Here is a 17,845-nt window from a genome sequence, read left to right as displayed (position 1 = left end):
TTTATAGCTTAAGAGGCTCTCCACTCCAGCCACTCTTAAACAAGAACTTTTCTTTCTTCTATTTTGTTGTGCAGGAGGCTGGAGGCTTTTCTCCAGCTGTAGGTTGGACTGCAATCAAGCCCTTCTTAATCCTCTGCCCATCCAACAGCTATTTGCAAGAATATAAACAGTTTGTGCTCTGAGTCACACTCCAGCCGCTCTGTCTTATCAGCCTATTTGTTGAGCCATGCTGATTGTGGGATCCACTGCCTCTGCCTTCAATGCTCCTAGCTCCTAGGTTCTCCTCAGGAGCTTGGTTCAGATCTCGGTTTGTCGTTTTCATCCCTGCCTGGCTCTCATCAGCTTCTCCTCAGTCTTCCTCCTCAGCCACAGTCTGGCACCATTTAACCAGATGTAAATAAGCAGCTAACCAGCTCCTCTGCCACAGTTCTGTGCTGCCACTCGGGTGCATTAGCTTCGTTTGTGACAGAAGGCGAATGGAGAAAAGGCGTGGGAGAATTCTGTCAAAACAGACGCCAGCTGCTTGAAGTCTGGGACCCATAAAAGTTGCCAGACTGTCACTAAATGTGAAGAGTTTTCTAGAAAACATGAAATAAATTTGTTAAGCTAAACTGGCTATAGCTCACAGACCATATCCTCCAAATATAAAGTAAATATAATGTAACTTAAACTAGAAGCAGTTTTAACAATACAAACCCAAACTCTCAGTTTTTAATTATAACCCTCAAGACATATGTGTCAGTGTATTCATCTACAGTGCTAAGTTTTTCTGTGTAGTTTTCTATCTGATAAAACATTACTAATGTGCTAACTTCTTCATAGTTTCATAAAAGGCTCTGCTTTAAGTTTATTTCAATTTCCATTTTAAATGCATTTCTTAAAATGAGCACAGTTAATGTCCAAGAGCTGCAATCTGTAAAAATAATTACTAAATCACCATTTTTTAAAAAAATGTTTGTTGTTTTCACTAGAAAACAAAAAATTAAAAATACACCAAATACAATTTTTTTAAAATTTCTTTGCAGCTTTGTATTATAGACTTCCAAGGCTAAATAAGTTTTAATTAGTTTTCTTCAAAGGGATTTATTTATCTTTATTTAACCAGGCAAATCCCATTAAATACACACTGTATTTTTTTTCAAGGGAGGCCTGGGCCTAAAGCTTCCCAAACATGCATGTTCTTGGACTGTGGGAAGAAAGCGGAGTACCCGGAGAGAAAAAAACAAAAAAAACATGAGGAGAACGTGCAAACTCGACACAGAAAGAGCCTCAACTGGGCTTGAACCCAGGGCCTCCTTGTTTTGGGGCAATAGTACTTATCAATAAGCTGTCGTGCTGCCCAATGCATATTGCTGGCCACCTTGCATGTCAAAGTTTTAAACAAAAATCCCATTAAATTTTTTTGCACTATTTGTTAGAGAATTTTTTCAGTTACTAACAGTGCAAATTTGAGCTTATATGAAATTAAGAGCGTTGTAGATATTTAGGTGTTTCATAAGGTTGCTTACTTAAAATGAGACAGTTATGCTGAATTGACTTCACTACAAACGTTAACGAGCTAATGTATATCTGGTGGTTACTTTGAGTTTCAAAAATCCATCCAGTGATTCATGAGGTTTTTTGCTAGCACACATGGTTGTTAGTTAATTTTCATTCAACCTTTATTTATACAGGCTAGCTCCCATTGAGCCTCGAGGACTCATTTACAAGAGAGACCTGCTACATACAAACATACAAAGTAGATGAGGAAAAGAGAACACGAGGGTGGAGGAAGTAAAAAAATATAAATATCTTCACACCATGTTCTGGCTGAAGCACAGTGTAAAAGATGCACACAAAAAAAAAAAAGACCAAGCAACACAAACAGCAGCATACAATGGCATCATTTTTATGCAAGAGGAGGTCAACAAAGGCGGTGAGTTGTCCGTGGACCCTGCCAGAAAGTTCCAAAGTTCTGATAAGATGGTGCAGTGTCTATCAGCGGCACAGTTCTGATAAGGCCTACAGATATCCTCGGGAGAGGGGGGGTAGGAGGAGGGGAGGAGCAGCAGCAGAGTGTCATTATTCACATAACCTCTGGGAGAATTGGAGATACCTGGCCTATTCAAGTCCATGCAGGGAGCCTGCCTTCAAAAGTTCTGCTGGTACTTCTCAATGGTGAATCCAAAACAGCCAGATTTGTGGTCATTCCGCTGGGCCGTGCTTGTAGCCTTCCCCAAGGTCGAACCCTTCAGACCAACGAGTTCCAGAAGCCGCAAGTGGCCTGCAATTCTCAGAAATCGCATCCAGCTTACGGCTTAGGGTGCATTCACACCAGCCTTGTTTAGTCCGCTTTAATTGAACTCTAGTCCATTTGCCTAGAAAGTCTGGTTCGTTTGGGGAGGTGTGAATGCCCAATCGAACTCTGATGCAGACCAAAAAAATCTAACTCTGGTCCACCTAAAAACCTAGGTCTCGGTTCGGTTGAAGTGAACTCTGGCGCGGTTTGAATGCATTGTGAATGTAAGTGGACTAGAGACCACTCCAAAAGCAGGAAGTAGACTACAGCGGAGGGCAAACAGATGCACATTTCTCATACCTCATACGGAGCCATCTCATCCAACTTGTGTGAAAAACAACATTCTCCATGGTCTTCTGCCTCATCTTCCACTCATGCTGAGTCCATTGTTGAAAAATGACAAAACAGAACTCCTAGAACTGCTAAAATTTAACACCCCTCCAGTTTTGTTTTTATGTCCAGAAGAAGAAGAAGAAGGTGTCTTCTTCAGAGGTTTTTGTTTCACATTCCTTCACACATGGCAGGCAGCTTCAATATTGCCAGATCCGCTGCTGACGTCTTCGGAGTTTGACGATAAGCCAGAAACCTGCCGATTCCAAAAATCAGAAATCCCACTATCATAAATCCAAATATGTATGCGTCTTCTACGTCTTCATTGGACAATACAGACAGGCACACCATTTTCCACTGGCCCCAGGAATCTATGGTGTATCCCGAAGTGAATGTCCCTTCAGGGTATGAGGGTTCTCCTTCTCCTTGTCTTCTTGTTGAGAAAATTTTATCAATTGCATTGAGACCAGCTAACTAAAGCCATGATTTATAGTTTAGAAGAGAGGCTCTGAAAAATGTTCACAGAACAAGAGTGCAAAAAACAGGAGGGAGGCAGGAGTGGGTGAAGCGACAGTCTTCATCGAGAACAAGCAGGAAATTAAGTTAATAGTTAGCCCTTAAAGATGGGAACCTACCTACAACCGCAACAAAGTTTAGCTCAATAACTAAAATAACTGGATTATAGCCATTTCCGTGTTTTCCAAGTTTACTTAGCTGTGGCAGCCATACCAGACCATTTTATTTATAGAGCACTTAAAACAGCAACAAGGCCAACCAAAGTGCTGTACAGACAAAACAGGCAAAGCACAAAGCAACATACAAAATGAAGTTAAATCAGAATATAGACATAAAAACGTCGCAGATAATAAATATAACGACTAACCTGTGAGAAGCATACGGGTTCAAAACACAGATCATCTAGTGTTGAAAGCTACTGAATAGTAGTAAGTTTTAAAGCAGGATTTGAACACCGAGAGGGAGGGGGCCTGTCTGACAAGCAGAGGTAACTCGTTCCAAAGTCTTGGGCCTGCTACAGAGAAGGCCCTGTCACCTCTGCGCTTAAGACGAGTTCCTGGAACTGTGAGAAGCAACTGGTCCGCTGAACTCAGAGAACGTGGTGGGACATATGGCTGTAGCAAATCAGAGAGATAAGAGGGGGGCAGAGCTGTTCAGTGATTTGAAGACATACAAGAGTATTTTCAACTGGATTCGAAGGTGAATTGGTAGCCAGTGCAAGGAGGCCAAAACTGGTGTAATGTGTTCTCTTTTGCCATCTAGAATGGGGTTGACTCCAAAGTTAATGATCTGTAGCTGAACATCCAGTGATTACTTTCTGAAAGTTTTAACAATGTCCATCCAGAGGTTCATCAGATATTTGCAAACATGACAGATAAATGAAAACACACACACTGTATCTTGATAAGATAGAAAAGTGCTATATAAATACAGTCCATTTACTTGCACACACACATATGGGCAAAAACATTATCCATCGTTACAAACAAAATTCCCCTCCACACTTTTAATTACTGGCACACCAAAATAAATCTTGAGACCTTGAGTAGACATGGATCTGTTCGGGTTCATAATCCATTCTTGGCAGATCCATCCATTTTTACCTGCTTCTTCCTTGTTGAGCCGTGGGGGTCACTGGTGCCCATATCTAGCAGTCTCTGTGCGAGAGGAGGGGCACACCCTGGACAGGTCTCCAGTCCATCACAGGGACACATGGAGACAAACGAGACAAACAACCATTCACTCTCACTCACACGTAGGGACAATTTAGAGTTACCGATCAGCCTAACATGCATGTTTTTGGTCTGGGGGAGGAAACCGGAATACCCGGAGAAAACCCATACATGCACAGAGAGAACATGCAAACTCCACCCAGAAAGGCCCCCGGCTGGGATTCAATCCAGTGACCTTCTTGCTGAGAGGCAACAGCTCTACCAGCTGAGCCCATTCTTGGCAAATACAGAAATGTTTAAAAAATTGGCCTCACTGTTTTGCTTCTTTAAGGTGACCACTGATAGCTTTCGTCTGAAGGATGTACTTAAATCCAACATCCTGGTGACTGTAAATAAAAACACTGAAGGTTGGTGACAGTTAAGGACACGCAGCACAGGAACAACTTGTCCTGGAAATCCCCTCTGAAGCAGCAAGATGGTCTTTACTCAGGTCAGGTTTCACGTGGCCTGTGTCAATGTTTGCAGTCTTGTACAGATCACTTAAATACACCGTTTTATTTGCATTACACAGTAGGCTTCTCTCTTTATTCTACACAACAGAAAGAAAAGCTAAAAACAACATTTTCTGCTACTGTTTTCAAAGAGCAGTCCATTAGTAGGTTACTCCGAGCTTCTGATTATTGCAGAAACCGAGATGTAATGAAAGAGTTTCTGGACTTTCAGAGTAATGACACACACTAAACTGAGCTTGGGGATCTAATGAAAGTGGCGAGTCTCAGAAGATCAGAGCTCGCTGGTGAGTGAGGCCAGCTCGTCTTCCTCTTTCTGACCATCTGTGACCAAACGACCAAACTGTTGTATCCATTTTAATTTGTTCTATTTGGCGCAGGCTTAGTGTTTAAATATGGGAGAGGAAAATATCTACCGGTATTCATAATTAGGCAGACTGAACAGCAGTCTCCCAGAAATCAGTTGGGTACCCCTAATGAATGTAACCCTGACCCAGGCACAGCCTTTTTAAATGGAGGAGAGAGATGGAGAAGAGGTGAGCGGTGATTTCCTGTGGCCCCATGTGTCCATTTTGAGTGTGCGATTGAAAGGACAAAAAAGAGAAAAGACGAGAGCAAGTGGGTTTGTGTGTCTTCTCTGCTGGATAAAGCAAGATCAGTGGCAGAAGCACTCCACTTTTTTTTGAAAACTCTGGTTTTCTGGCACCCATTTCAGCCTAACAACCCACATTGCTTTCCTAGAACCCGTCTGCCCGAGCTGAACTCCCAACCGTTATTTCAGTGACCCCACCATCTGGCTTGGATTGAAAACACTGATGATAGCACAAGGGATCAACGTGCAACTTGAGTCATGTCTTTGAAATCGGCTATCTTCTTTCCTAAACAAACGCCTCCGCACAAACTGGAAGTCTAGCAATCTTGAACGCATCTCAGAACAGACCAAAATATCAGTTTATTTGAGTTTAATTTCTGGGTAAATGTCTTTTTTCACTTTTTATTTTCTGCTCAGTCATCAAGTGTAAACAAGCACCGAAAGCTATAGGCAACACTGACACATTTTCTATCTATTCCAGGCGCTGTACAGGTCTGTCGTGGTGAAGAGAGAGCTGAGTCGAAAGGCGAAGCTCTCAATTTACCGATCGATCTACGTTCCTACCCTGATCTATGGTCATGAGCTTTGGGTTGTGACCGAAAGAATGAGATCTCGGATACAAGCGGCCGAAATGAGTTTTCTCCGCAGGGTGTCTGGGCTCTCCCTTGGAGATAGGGTGAGAAGCTCAATCATCCGGGAGGGACTCAGAGTAGAGCCGCTGCTTCTCCACGTTGAGAGGAGCCAGTTGAGGTGGCTCGGGCATCTGGTTAGGATGCCTTCTGGACGCCTCCCTGGTGAGGTGTTACGGACACGTCCCACCGGGAGGAGGCCCAGAGGAAGACCCAGGACACACTGGAGGGACTATGTTTCTCGGCTGGTCTAGGAACGCCTCAGGATTCCCCCGGAAGAGCTGGCCCAAGTGGCTGGGGAGAGGGAAGTCTGGGCCTCCCTACTTAGGCTGCTACCCCCGCGACCCAACCCCAGATAAGCAGACGAAAATGGATGGATGGATGGATATTCCAGAGCAGCGCAGGCTTGAGCCATCATATTGGTCTGATGTAAAGTAATATGACAGAGGATGAGCCGAGGCGCGCAGAGAAAAAGGTTGTCTGAAGACACGGCAGTGAAGGATAATCCTGTACGTTCAACCTCCTGCTGGTGTCCACCTACTGTTATTAGAAACAAAATTCGTAAATGACTTTTCTAACCGACAAAACAAGACTCTTCTTTTATTTGGATACCTACGAAGTGCAATGTGATCAAAGATACTGCAACAACTTAAAGCATTTATCAGACAAACACACTCATATATGAAGACCTAAATAAAAACAAACAATAAATAATGTTTGTATATTTAACATCAGATATATGTGAAAATATTTGCATTGAGACATATTGTGGTGTTCTGCAGCAGCCTGAGCCAAAAAGAAAACTAGTCCTGTAGGAAACTCCGCTTTACATTTCTTTGGGACGTTTAAAATTAAATATATTCAGCAGGGGTTTCACATTTGTCTACTTTTTATTGTTATTTGTTTTGTCTACTAGCTAATGTTTACTCTGTATAATAATGAGCAATAATATGTAATGTTCAATCTAAATGTTATTCCTCTTCCATCTTTTTATAAAACTATAAAGCTCATTGTTCTGTTAGTTCAAACAATGTAAATAAAGCACACGTCAAACTTAAGGCCCGCAGACCAAATATGGCCCTTGTAAGCATTTATATGCCTCCTGCAAAAAATATTTTAAACGTAGCTCTCAGATTAAATTAGAATTAAAATTTGATCAAATTAAAATCTTAAATGTAACTCATATCTAGTTATTATATCTGCTGTAATGGTCCTTGGTGGTTTTTATTTGACTATTGTCTTTTGCTTTGCAAATACAGAAGACGAGTTAACTCTTGTTGGGGCTGGGTGGGGGGATGCCCACCCACTGTACACAGGACTAGTTTTCATCACAGCTCAGGATTCTGCCGAAAGGTGATGTACAAAAGTGCAAACACTGTTATATGATCACATCAATGTGAAGAAGACAAAGGAGATGATTGTGGACTTCAGAAGGAACAAAAACATCTACACCCCCCTGAACATAAGAGGATCTGCGGTGGAAGTGGTCTCCAGCTACAAGTACTTGGGTGTACGCATGAATGACAACCTCAGCTGGAGCAACAACACCACCAGCCTGATCAAGAAAGCTCATCAGAGACTCTACTTCCTCAGACGGCTGAGGCGAGCTGGTCTGGGAAGCTCAGTCCTCACCTCCCTCTACAGGTGTGCAGTGGAGAGCATCCTGTGCTCGAGCATCAACGTGTGGCATGGAGGCTGCACAGCTGCAGAAAGAAAAGCTTTGCAGAGAGTGGTGAAGGCTGCACAGAAATCTGTCGGAATCAGCCTCCCCACCATCACAGACATTACACCTCCAGATGCAGGAAGAGGGCCACGTGCATCATGAAGGACCTCACTCACCTAGCACACACACTTTTTGCCCCACTACAAATGGTGTTCCTATTGAGTTCGTCAACTCTTACAAATACTTGAGGATCTTGATGGACTTGTATCTCTCTTTTAAGCCACATGTCAAAAACGTGATAAAGGAACTGAAAATTATTTTATTAGATTTTTTCCAGAGTATATTTTGTTTATCTCTGAATGCTAGGAAACACCTTGTAGCTGCTACTTTCCTTCCTTCTATTGACTATGGTGACATTATTTACATTCCTGCCAGGTCCTTGCAAATGTTGGACGCTGTCTGTCACGGTGCACTAAGATTCATAACTGGCTGTAACTACCGTACCTACCACTGCACCCAGTATTCACTGGTTAACTGGTCATCATTAATTTCATGCAGACTCTCTCACTGGTACATTTTCATCTTTAAATCACTTCTTGGTCTGCTGCCTTCATACATCTCCTCCTACATGTCTCTGCGTGAGTGCAGCTACAGCGTGCGCTCTCAGGACATTGTTACCTGCAGTGTTCCCTCAGTGAGGACTGAACTAGGTAAAAGGATCAGCTCCTGTTTCCTGGAATATCTTGCAAAAAGATCTGAAACTCTTGACCTTGACCTCTTTAAAGGATTCAAACATCTAAGTTCAATGCAAAAATCAACGCAGACATGTTCCGGTTTTTAGTATTTTACCCCGTTTTATAATGTAGCTTGTTTTTATTATGTTTTATATCACTACTTTTATTTACTTTTCATTTTATATGCTTTTTTATGAGTGATTATTGTTTTCTGTACCTCATCTGTGGTTTCTTGTTTAAAACAGGTCTCTCTCGTAAATGAGTCCTCGTGACTCACTGAGACTAACTTGTATAAATAAAGGCTGAATGAATGAAAAAGGTGTATTTTACATTCAGTGATAGCAAAAACAGGAAGGAGTCCTTTTTTAAAATTGTTTTCATCGATCAGTGTAGGCGGCAAAATCGTCGCCCGCTGCCTGCTATGAGATGGCAGCAGAAACCATGACCTATGGCCAATAAATGATGATTTCTCCGTTTGGCTTGATATTAACCTTTACTTAACCAGAAAAATCCCATTGAGATCACAGATCTCTTTAGTATGGGAGGCCTGGGCCTGAAGGCGGCCTAACATGCATGTTTTTAGTCTGTGGGAGGAAACTGGAGTACCCGGACAAAACCCAGGCAAGCATGAGAAGAACATGCAAACTCCACACAGAAAGACCCCAGGTCCAACCGGGGATTGAACCCCGGACCTTCTTGCTGTGAGGCAACAGTGCTAACCACTGAGCCAATATGAAAAATAACCGACAGCATGATAAGGAGTGGGGGACTCCTTTAATCATTAACGATGTACTGGTTTCATTTTTCGTCATCATTTAGACTGATGTGCATCGCATATGATTATAGTACTATATTTAATGACCGCCATTGTTTTGTTGATTTTACTTCAAATGATTTAAAACAATCCACCTTTTACTGTTAAAGACACTGCATGTGCACTAAATATTTTAGTGCGCTATGGTTGCTAACTGTTATTTTGGATAAGTTCATGAGGAGAAACTTCTTAGCGACAAAGCTAATTTTTGATATTTTATAGGCAGTAATTTTAATAAAAGTTAAATATGTTCTTATTTAATTATGTTTCTAGTCTTTCCTGGTTTTTGGTTGCTACTTTAACCAAAAGCTGCCTATTGTTGCCTACCTTTTCAAATAAAAAATGCTTATTTAAAAAAAAAAAAAAAACTTACAGAACCTCCAGGATGCCATGCCCCAATAAAATAAAACTAATAAAAAATGTGTATAACCATGCAGATTACTGTGGTATCTTTGTGCAATTTTAGAGACTCTTGTGCAACAACAAGCAGAACATAAAAAAAGCCGCACCTCCACCAGCCTGACTATGTTGAGATGGTCCAGTTTTTTAAGGATAGCTATCTCTTGGTACACTCGTTCCAAAGGTCCGAGGATTTTTGGCTGCTGTCCTTGAGATGCCTTTGATCCTCTTGGAGGAGGGCGACCTGCAGAACACCCCACGGAAGAATTACTACATAAAATCATGTAGTCATTAACTGTCAAAAATATAGAAACATTTTAAAGACACATGTCTGAAATCTGTCCAAATTCATGGTGAAGACACTGCAGGATGAATGGAAGACAATCAAACTTCTTCCTTAGTTTCTTAAAGATGTGAAATGTCCACGAGGCTTCTATTCCAGCCCTCAGGTTTCACAGTGTACCTCTAAGAAAGGCAAACCTGGCTGCAGATAATCCTAGTCTCGTGAAAATTCTATCCATTTTAGATTTTTACCTGTGGATTACATTTTCCTTCTCTGTTTTGGACGGTTATCTATTTAAAACATACAAAAAGTAAATCAAGACTTACGTGGAAAACCACACTGCTTCAGTAACCTCTTCTTTGATAACACCTTCATGGCCTAGGAAAGAAACATAAATGTTTGAGATCATATACAAAGTGAGCACAATCAATAGCACGAATGACAAGAGCAAACTGTGCAAGAATTCAGCCATGGGACAATAAAGCTACTTCTAGCGCAGCGTCAACATGTCACAAGTTGCCTGGTGAGCAGCTGAACCTCAACAGCAGCTGTTCAAATCTAATGAAAAATAATGAAATAAACTTCAGGAGCTCCTGGCCATTTTTACAAAACACCGTGGCTCCAAGTTAAAGGCGTGAAGCTGCTTCATTCTGCCACTAGCCGTGTGAGCTCAGAGACCCAGACGTGCAGTCTGAGGTGGTGAGCTGGAAACTTCTGTTTCAAAGTTTTATGACGCTTTGTGAAAAGTAGTCGATCAAACATCAGTGACTGCCACTGCTAATGATGGAGTAGTCTGTTGGGGGAGAAGCAGTTTTGTTTGGCGTTTCCTCAGACTGATGAAGCCTTCTGGATGGAGGCGAAACATCTCAGTACAAATAAAAAAACCATCCAGATGACATGACTGAAAATGGTTTGATCGTATACCTGGATTATTGAGCATGGACTTTGGTGACTGTTAATGATGATTGGCTCTGCAGCAGCTGTCAGGCAAAGTAGTAATTAATTATACTAATTTTATATGTAACCTGACGTGAGAGCCTCATTAACTCCCAAACTCATGTCTGAAAACATGTCAGAGATATACTGTGTTGTGGCTAAATTAGAAAAAATTAACACAACCTGCTGAACATCTAAATGTTGAGCACTAATTGACTTTTACAATGACATGGTGTTATTTCACAATCTTTTAAAAATCTTACAGCACGATATAAAAATTACTCATTGAAAAAAATAAAATCAGTGAACGGACAGAGCTTCTTACTGACGGTTTAAGTTAAAACTCAACTCATCACCTGCTCTGAAGCAGCAGGTGAGTTCTGTTTCTGTTACCATGGTGACTCTAACCAGACTCATTGAAATTCTCCTCCATGATGCTGAAAACTCAGACCTTTAGCTGATCAAAGCAGCTAAACTGTTAACCTCACTCCTACTCTGTTAATCCACTGACCAGGCACCTGAACCTCAGGACACTTGAACTTCTTTTTAATACAAGTACGTAATAATTAATTCATCCCTTCTACTATTTTAAAAGTCATGTTGAAACATTCCTGTGTCCATGACGAGGAACAGTATCACTGCAGCAATAAATGAACTGTGATCAGAATCTAGAGCAGCATAGGTACTTTAAAACTTCTTCTACCAGCTTCTTCGCAGTTTGTTTACCATGGTTTTTTTATTTTTATTGAACAGGTTGAGCATCGTGGAATGGTGCCGTCAATTTATTCTCCCTAAGTGTTATAAATATCATGTGTGGACAGCATTTTTTGGAACAGCATATAAAATCACGAAGCTTTTAATTTAGTTTAGGAGCTCGTATGAGAACATTTTTCTCCTCTTGTCCTCTGTGCACTACAAGAAAGACGCACTCTTGAAGTAAAAAAACAAAAAAACAACTACCGGCAAGTAACTTTTATTCAAAGTACAGATGTAGATGTTCTTCAGTAGATGTTTATATCAGTAACTTTACTTGAGTATTTAACAAGGTTGAGTCAGGTCCTCTGGACGGAAACTTCTTTGTAGAGTATTTGTTGAGTATTTGTTGTTGAGTATTTGTACTGAGTGTATTCAACAAAGAAGAATCCATCCAGAGGACCTGACTCAAACTTGTTAGATTTACAGTGGTGCTTGAAAGTTTGTGAACCATTTTGAATTTTCTACCATTTTACTTATTTTACCACTCACAGATCTGTAATAATGGATCATTTTCCTCAATAAATGACTGACCAAGTAGAATATTTTTGTCTCACTTGTTTAACTGGGTTCTCTTTATATATTTTTAGGAGTTGTGTGAAAATCTGATGAAGTTTTAGGTCAAATTTATGCAGAAATATAGAAAATTACAAAGGCTTCAAACTTGCAAGCATCACTATCTACCTGGATTATTGAGCATGCATCATGACATTTACTTATTTTAGTACTCTTTACATCTCTGTATGCATCTCTCAGTATCAAATAGTTTTAAAAAAATATGTCTTGCTGTTAAAAAACTGTAAATAAAACAGGAAATGCCGACATGCACACCATGCTGGTCATTTCTCGTTTTGACAGCACTCTTTGTGATGTCACTGTTTATGAATGGATGAAAAAGATGACAAAAATTATATTTCTTCAATTATATTTCACACACAGAACGTGTTACAGCTCAGTGGTCTCTGTGCAGAACCCAGACCCGGTGAGAAGCAGATCCTCCACTTTACATAGTTTCCCTGGTGTGTTGCCCGTGTTTATCATGACTATACTCTTGTAAATAAATTCAATTTAAAGAGCTGAAATCTGCCTACAGGGTAGTGAAAAGGTGTAGCCTCACAGGATTTAGTCTGTAATCATTTGAAATATGAACCGATTCTTCAGCAAACCATAAAACAAACACTTAATACAATATAATCTTTCCTCAGGTTCACGTTCTGAGGAGTTCATGCGGTGTTGATCAAAGGAACATGCAAGAGGAAGATGTCTTAAGAGGGGTTTAACACAATCCTGTTGTTGGCCTGCTGTGCCTCAGAACATTCAGTCAGGTCTCCATCACGCTCGTCTATAACTAACGAGGTTTAATAAATAAAAAATACTCATGTTTAGCACTTTTATTTTTCAAAGCAAAAACATAATGGCACAGATTAAAAGAATGCACGATGAAAGCTTCACTGAATTAATTCAGGCGCAACAAAAATTCATGAGTGTATAGGAAAGCCCCCCACCCTGAACATAAGAGGATCTGCGGTGGAAGTGGTCTTCATCCACAAGTACTTGGGTGTACACACGAATGACACCCTCAGCTGGGGCAACAACACCACCAGCCTGATCAAGAAAGCTCATCAGAGACTCTACTTCCTCAGGCGGCTGAGACGAGCTGGTCTGGAAGCTCAGTCCTCACCTCCTTCTACAGGTGTGCAGTGGAGAGCATCCTGTGCTCCAGCATCAATGTGTGGCATGGAGGCTGCACAGCTGCAGAAAGAAAAGCTTTGCAGAGAGTGGTGAAGGCTGCACAGAAGATGTTGGAGTCAGTCTCCCCACCATCACAGACATCTCTACACCTCCAGATGCAGGAAGAGGGCAACCTGCATCATGAAGGACCACACTCACCCAGCACACACACAATTTGCCCCGTTCCCCTCAGGAAGGAGGTTGAAGAGCATTAAGTGTAGAACCACGAGACTGAGGAACAGCTTCTACCCTGAGGCTGTTAGACTCATGAATCTCTAACCAGAATAATCATTGTAAGGACACTTTAATTGATGATATGACACTTTATATGTGCTGCTGATTGGTACAACAGACTCATGTTCAGGCTGCTGTTTAATACACCATATTATATTACATTATTATCGTTTAGTCTACATCTTAGATCCTTCCATCCATCCATCCATCATCTTTACCCGCTTATTCCATTTTGGGTCACGGGGGTTGCTGGTGCCCATGTCCAGCAATCACTGTGCGAGGGGCGGGGGACACCCTGGACATGTCTCCAGTCCATCACAGGGACACATAGAGACAAACAACCATTCACTCTCATTCACACCTAGGGACAAATTAGAGTTACCAATCAGCCTAACATGCATGTTTTTGGTCTGTGGGAGGAAACCGGAGCATCCAGAGAAAACCCACCCATGCACGGAGAGAACATGCAAACTCCACCCAGAAAGGCCCCTGGACCGGGGTTTGAACCAGGGACCTGCTCGCTGAGAGGCAGCAGCTCTACCAGTTGCGCCACCGTGCTGCCTGAATTAGATCCTTGTATATCAATTCTTTTTATACTTTATTTTTTTGCTATTTATGGGCGTAACTGGAACCTTGAGTACGCAATTCGTTCCAGCACATGTACCACATGTGATGCAAATGACAATAAAAGAACATTGAACCTTGAAAGGTTAAACAAAAGCGTTGTGTAGTTAGATCTCATTGCAATCTGTGAGACTTTTCTGCAACCTCAACCTTGACTTGGAGCTCGGACAGACTGCAGTTGTTGCACATACAGAAGAGTACTAAAGGGCAACGTTAGATCTTAAAACACCTTTAAGTTAGAATCCAGTATTTTCTCATATAAATGAGTAATAGCTACCCAACTTAAAGCACAAGCACGGTTTTATTTCTCAAACACAAGTATATTATCTCAGTGCAATGCAGCTGTTAAAGAATGTGCACAGAGTTCAGACCTCTGGAGAGTTTCTGGATTAGCAATGAAACGAGAAAACTTCTGCACTTTAAACCATCCATCCATTCTCTTTACCCGCTTCTTCCTTTTCGGGTTGTGAGGGTCACTGGTGCCTGTATCCATCAGTCACTGTGTGAAAGGTGCAAGACAGGCTGGACAGGTCTCCAGTCCATCACAGGGACACATAGAGACAAACAAACATCCACTCTTTCACTCACACCTAGAGACAATTTAGAGTTACCAATCAGTCTAACATGCATGTTTTTAGTCTGTGGGAGGAAACTGGAAAAAACCCACACATGCACGGAGAGAACGTGCAAACTCCACCCAGAAAGGCCCCAGCCGGGGTTTGATCCAGCGACCTTCTCGTCGGGACTCTACTAGCTGTGCCACCCCTCTCTTTAAACCAAATAAAAGTAATTATTAATCAGTCTCTAATTAAAAAAAGATCATAGGGTTATTTTGATCAACAGAGTTTGGAAAACAAAATTAGACAGGAAATATTAAACAGAGGACAGTAAAACACCTAAAGACGAAACAAACGTAACAACAATACACGATTTTTTAAAATCTAATTACTGTACGTAAGACAACACAATTAATTTACTTAGAAATATTGATAAAGGTGATTACTGCTGCTGTAAATACATGTAAATACACACACTCACCCTGCTGCTGATTTATGTGTGCACACTCTGCGTGGGCTCACACTGCAGTTTTGTGTACTAAAATCCAACACAGTTACATGTTTAAATGTCAGACGCCAAAAATCTCTCCTTCATGCTGCCATTAATCAAATCCTTCACTGCTGTCCCATCACTCGCCTTCAGGGGCATCTGCTGTTGTAGCCAGTCTGCAGTGACCCACAGTCTGTGCAGGAAGGCAACGTAGAAATGTTCCAGAATAAATGTAGACGACAGAGAAAATGGGAGCAGTTTGAAGCTGAACGCATGAAGGTGAAGGGAAAAACTGAAGGAAGACAAACGTCTACAGTTTGCCTTTTATGAAAGTCAGGCTTCAGGATGATCGCTCCGCTGGCAACCAAAAAAATGCAACAGTTTCCTCCGTCTGATGTCCTAAAAAGGAAATTAATTTTAAAGGTCAACTTTTCACCAGTGTGGGAACTGGTAGACTGAAATTGTTAGGGACCGATGTTACTTTAAAAGTCTTTAATCACGTTTTCCTACAGGCTTCATAGAATCAAGAATCCAGCCATAGTCTCCATATTTATGTCAGAGTAAATAAAAAAAGTGTGCATCATCATCCTCACACTGATGAAGCCCTCCGGACAGAGGGCGAACCATCGTTCCACAAAAAAGAAACTGCCCAGACGACCTGACTGACCATTGTTGGATTTTGTACCTGGATGATTGAGCATGAATTGTGATGACTAAACTACTCAGTTTAAAACCTTAAACGTTTCAGGACACGCATCTTTTTGAAGGAAGTAAAAGTTTCAGGCTACCTGCATCAAGAAGTCAAGTTTAACTTTAGGGCGGCACGGTGGCGCAGTTGGTAGAGCTGGTGCCTCTCAGCGAGACCGTTGCTGGATCAAATCCCAGCCTGGGGCCTTTCTGGGTAGAGTTTGCATGTTCTCTCTGTGCATGTGTGGGTTTTCTCTGGGTACTCCGGTTTCAGAGTCAGAGTTTATTTATTTGTCATTACACCACATGTGGTACATGTGGTGGAATGACATTATGTACACAGGGTTCCAGTTACATCCAACAATAAAATGTAAAAGAAAAACAATAATAAGATCTACGTAAAAGATGCATACAAAGCCGAACCCCGCCCCCACCTAGGACTGTCAGACCACATCTCAATCTTCCTGGCTCCTGCTTACATGCCCCCACTGAGACGCTCCAGACCGGTACAAAAGAAAGTTAAATGTTGGATCCAGGACAGTGGCCCCATACTGAGAGATTGTTTTGACCGAACAGACTGGCAGGTTTTCAGAGAAGCTGCTGAAAATGGAGGTTCGCTTGATCTTGACCAATACACATCCTCAGTACTGGGTTACATTAGTACATGTACTGACACAGTCTCCACTATCAGAAATGTTAAAAGCTACCCAAACAGAAAACCTTGGCTGAATGCAGAGGTGCGTACCCTGCTGGAAGCCAGGAACACTGCCTTCAGGTCTGGAAACTCAGAGGAGCTGAGTAGGACAAGAAAAGAGCTGGTTGCTGGTATTAAGAGGGCCAAGGCCACATATGCAAAGAGGATCGAGGGTCAATTCATCTCACAAGACCCTCGGAGCATGTGGAGGGGCATTAAGTGCATAACAGATTATAAAGGAAGGAGTGAACAATGCCCCAAAGACCCATCTCTGCCTGATGCCCTCAACAAGTTCTATGCACGCTTTGAAGACCCGAACAGACCACCAAGCACCAGACTCACCTCACCACCCGATGAAGAGCATCTCAGCGTGACCTCAGCAGAAGTAAGGAGTACCTTCAGGAGGATTAATCCGCACAAAGCAACTGGCCCAGACAACATCCCCGGAAAAGTGTTGAAGGAATGTGCTGATCAGCTCTGTGAGGTGCTGGCAGACATCTTTAACACCTCACTTACCCTGGAGACAGTTCCCACCTGCCTGAAGACTGCCACCATCATCCCAGTCCCAAAAAGCTCTACAGTGACTGGTCTGAATGACTATCGGCCAGTGGCCCTCACCCCGATAGTCGCTAAATGCTTCGAAAAACTGGTCATGACTCACATCAAAACAACCATCAACATCAACGAGGACCCTCATCAGTATGCATACCGTGAGAACCGATCAACAGAGGATGCAATCTCCTCTGTGGTCCACACTGCACTCAACCACCTGGAGCAGAAAAACTCTTACGTCCGTATGCTCTTTGTGGACTTCACATCCGCCTTCAACACCATGATCCCCCAAACCCTGATGGACAAACTATCCACACTAGGACTAAGCCCCTCCATCTGCAACTGGGTACTAGACTTTTTAACAAACAGACCACAGTTAGTGAGGATCCACAACCTCTCCTCCTCCACCATAACCCTCAGCACTGGCTCTCCTCAGGGATGTGTGTTGAGCCCCCTTCTGTTTACTCTGCTCACATATGATTGTGCAGCTACCCATCCAGGCTGTCACATTGTAAAGTTTGCAGATGATACAGCGGTGGTGGGATGCATCACAAACAATGATGAGTCCAGCTACAGGCAGGAGGTGGAACACCTGGAGAGCTGGTGCAGAGAGAATAACCTTCACATCAATGTGAAGAAGACAAAGGAGATGATTGTGGACTTCAGAA

This window comes from Nematolebias whitei, chromosome 14 (assembly GCF_014905685.2).
Source record: "Nematolebias whitei isolate Nwh7 chromosome 14, NemWhi1, whole genome shotgun sequence".
Lineage (NCBI taxonomy): Eukaryota > Metazoa > Chordata > Actinopteri > Cyprinodontiformes > Rivulidae > Nematolebias > Nematolebias whitei.
This window is presented reverse-complemented; position numbering follows the sequence as displayed.